Genomic DNA, 4,428 nt, shown 5'->3' with positions numbered 1-4,428 from the left:
TGGCTCGGTGTGATGGCTCATGCCTGGACCCTGTACTCAGTAAGCAGTACTGAGGCAGGAGCATTGCCACAAGTTGGAGGCCAGCCTGGGGTACAGAATGAGACCCTGTCTCAAACAGAATAGTAGCTCTGGGGTTGGGGGCATAGCCCAAAGAACACTTGCCTAGCATGGATGAGGCCCTCTCTTGGATCCCAACCAAGATTTAGGTACCTCAAAACAGAAGTATTTCACCATTCCCTTCTCCCAGCCCATGGTCTAAGAGCTAGCTGATAAGATACATGGCTGGTCTTTGAAATTTCCCCATGATGATACAGGAAAAAACAAGAATATGCCTGGGCCCCTTACCCTTTGTGGAACTTAAGATGTGGGTCTGCAGAGGGCTCTGTTTTGAGACATGGTCTCCTTATGTAGCCCTGGCTGCCCCAGAACCCACTATGTAGACCAGTCTGAGCTGAGCTCAAGGACTTTGCCTCTGCCTTACAAGTGCAGATTACATGCACCAACACAGCAGCGGGGCTTCATGAAAACCTGACAGTTGTCAGTGTTCAGACCCATGTTACCACCAAAAAGGGGGCCCTGATGATGAGAAAAGAACAAGCCATCCACAGCTACCCACCTGGACAGAACTGTCTGCAGTCTGTGGTGGAGACTGGGTCATGAACTAAGGCCAGTGTCCTGCTGAAGGGCTGCTGTTCTGTTTTCAAGCCGGCTTCCTGTGTGCGAACTGCAGACCACAGCTTGGCCTGCCTGCCTGACAGCTGGCCAAGTGACAAGTGATCCCAGTTGTTACCTCCACTGGCCTGGCTGGACCTATCTGCTACACTTTACAGCAGGAGGGCGGACAGAGGAGCCAGCAAAGCCAAGCCCCGTCTGCAGTCCTTACCACCAGGCTGCCTGACCTGGGTAACAGACCCAGCTCCTGAGGCATCAGCAACAGCACAATGGCCACAGCAGCAAGAGCTGCCACTCCTTCAGCCTCTTCCTGGAGAGTGCAAGGCATCCTCCAGAACCTCAGGGAGAGCCTTCCAAGAATTTTTCCCAGGCCGCTTTCCAGTGCCTAGTAAACGGTTCTGCAGCCCGGCTCCTGCTTGGGAGCCCCTGCCGCCCTTTCCTGCCTCCAGCCACTGTGAGTTCCCACTGCCCTGCCCTTGGCTACCCACATTGGCACCTGCTGCTGACCCCTTCACCTCTGCCCACCTCCACAGAGAGTGCCAGGACCTCCACCCTGTGACAGCTGCCCTTGAATTTGATGGCAGTGCTCTGAATACTTACCCCGGGAAACACATTAAAGGGACTGCATCGTTCCTCACTCCTTGTTCTGGTCACTTTGAGCCTGATATCAAATGGGTTCTTCTCTAGTTCTTCAGAGAACTCCACCTTGGGTCCTGAAAGCTTTTCTGCTCTTCTCCAATGACGCTGGAGCCCCTAGCTGGCCCAGAGGCTGTGTTCTGCCTGCAGGTCCCATGTTGCTGCAGGTGGGGACCCAAAGCTGCCAGGTGGGCTCCAGGCTTTGCCAGTTCCTACAGTGGCTGTCACAGACCCCCACTATCTTCATTCAACCATCCCACCTGATCAAGGGCCTCTGCTCTCCAGGCATTGCATGACTGTAAAATGATAGTGGCTAAGTCACACATTTGTGGCCTTACTGGTTAAGCAAGGCCTGCAGTGTGGTGAGTGGCTATCCAGGTCTAAGAACTGGTTCTGCTAGACAGTTGTATCTTAAGACAAGCCCTGACCTCGGTTTCTTGTCTGTCCTACCAAGTAGGGATTGCAGAGGACTTGAGGAAAGCATCCTGGGCTGCTCTGCATGAGCTGCCTGTCCAGGACTCCCGGTCACCAACTTTTAGGAAGCCTCAGGAAAGCCTGAGCTAACAGGAAGTTTACCAAAATGCTTGGTTCCCATGTAGGGGCACTGCATGACCCTAGAAGGTGTCCCCAACCATGTCTGGGTGGGAAGACAGGCACTGAGGAGCAAATTCAAGTATGCTTGCTCCTAGACACGTGAAACACTGAATCACTTCCTCTTCCTTACCCCAGGCTAGGTATACCTACCACAGCACACCAGTCAACTTGGAGAAACCCAGGCTCATTTACTGTGGTCACCTCATCTTGTCCGGCCTCTCCCTGAACAGGCTTGATAGGCTGGTTACTTCCCTAGCCACTGGGAGAACCACTGATTCATCAAAATCCCATCCCTGGCAAAACCACCCCACCCTGGGCTGTCATTGCCCTATCAGCAACCTGCTACTCCTCCCCCACAAAGGCAGGTGGCCTCACTGGTGCCCTTCTGAGCCACTGGACCTATATGAGCGGCAGCCCCATCCCTGGTTCTCTACATAGTCCCTGGGGAGCCTCAGGAACCCCAAGACCCTTCCTTCTCTGACATATTTACATGACATCCTAAGTGCCACCACAGAGCATTTACTTATAACCCACCATATGAACAAGCCCCATCCATTCCTGAGCTCAGCTTTCCTATGTTGGATAATGAAGGGACTTCCCATCAGTTAAACACGCTGCAGAGGGTGTCAGCCATTTACTTGGGGGGCACCCTGTCCTCCCAGTAGAACCTTTCTAGGTTCACACTGGCACAAGTGTGCACGCAGCCTTTACAGTCAGCTCAGCCTGTTGCACAAAACAAACTTTATTGAGGAAGAGTTAGCTGATGGGGTCACAGGTCTAGATCCGGGCATCTGTTCTTTCCTGCCCCTTCACCAGCGCTGGGTCCTTCCTGATCTAGAAATTGACACTCCTGTCTGAAGAGAGGGGGTCTCTTCTAACACCAATAACCCTGCAGTTCCAGAACAGTCTAGAGGCTGAAGTGATGTGACCATACAGGAAAAGCCCTTTACAAAGGACTCTGAAAGACAAAAGAATCCGGAGGCCATCCTGCCAGCAGAACTGGGCGCCAGCTCAGTGGGGGCAGGGCCCACTAGCAGGTCCATGATCATGTCTCAAAACTAACAAGGGCTGGGGACTTAGCTCTGTGGTAGTGCACTCGGCCAGCATGTGCGGGGCTCCGGGTTCTACTGCTAGCATAAACCCCAGAACTTTGACTCTGATGGCCTTGTAATGTTGGGCGTTGAAAAAATAGACCTTGGATGGGGAAGCAAGGCTTACAACAGCTCTGACCAATGCTAAGTAGTCCCCTTCCTCAGTGCTGGGGGAGTCCAGGGCCTTGGAAATGCCAACAGGCACTGCAGTGAGCTACACTGAAGCCTCTGCCTGCAATGTGTTTTGGGGTTGTCTGTTTTGAGACAGGGCCTTACTGTATTGCTGTACAGCCTGGGCTGTCCCCAAACTCTTGGCACCCTGCATGCCTTCCCACCTGCTGGGGTCACAGGTGTGCCATCATGCCCTGCTCAAACTCCACAGAGCCCTGTCTGCCCTGCCTGCAGCACTATGGATGTTTCACGCAAACTGATCTTTAGACTTCTTTTTGGTGGTTGGCTTTGGCTTTAGTTGTGATTTAAAAATAGAAGTAGTTGGGTAATGGGTTTTTGAAACGGAGTTGAGATCTCGTCAGAACAGGGGTACCAATACTGCAGGGGTGACTGGGGCCCCAGTGGTCTAGACCAGAGGCTTCTTTGATATTGGGGGCACTGTAGACATCAGCATGTCTTAATACTGGATGAGGGTCCATCCTAAGGGGACAAAGGCGGGAACTCTGATGACCGTCATGGCTTTCGGACAGTCATGGGGTCAGGAACACAGCTCAGAGGGTAAAGTGAAGGATGGGAGTTCAAGCCCAGAAAAAGCCAGATGTGGTGGTGCACACTTAAGTAGTCCCAGAAGTAGGGAAGCTGGGCCAGGCAGAAGCCAGCGGAGCCTGTCTGGTGAGTTGGAGGTCAGTGACAGCCCCTATTTTTTCTTCTTAAAGGATGGCTAGCACCTGAGGAACTGAAACAGGTTGTCCTCATGCATTTGCACAAACGAGAAATAAGTGGCTAAACGTGCAGGAGTCTTGTGCAGCTGGCTTACCTCCACTACCCAGTCGGACCATTTTCTTTGTTGTTGGGCTACCGGCAGATGGTTTTTCTACTAGGTCAAAGGTGCCTTTCCCCTCCCAGGCTTGGCTGACGGCCCAGAGCCTCCCTTGGGGCCTGTCTGCTGGCTATGGGACAGACTTCCAAAGCCACTTTGCCAGGACCCAGGAAGGCTCCCTGAGGTTGACAGCCTCCTGTGTCACCCCACTGTCCCTAGCTATCAATAAAAAAGCTGGCTATAACACTCTGCCACACAAGAGGGGGCCTCACGGCGGGCATGGCCCCTCTGAGCGAAGCTTTGCTTTCACTCTGGTATGGTTAGGCTTCGGTGGCACCTAGAACTCTTTATTTCAGCCCCCAAGTGCAGAGATTACAAGGCATGCACCACCCCCTCCCCCCTCTACAGCTCTTCCTGCAGAGGCCTCCCCCTCACCCCCACAGC

Source organism: Peromyscus eremicus, chromosome 8a (assembly GCF_949786415.1).
Source record: "Peromyscus eremicus chromosome 8a, PerEre_H2_v1, whole genome shotgun sequence".
NCBI classification, from domain to species: domain Eukaryota; kingdom Metazoa; phylum Chordata; class Mammalia; order Rodentia; family Cricetidae; genus Peromyscus; species Peromyscus eremicus.
Note: the sequence above shows the minus strand (reverse complement) of the source record.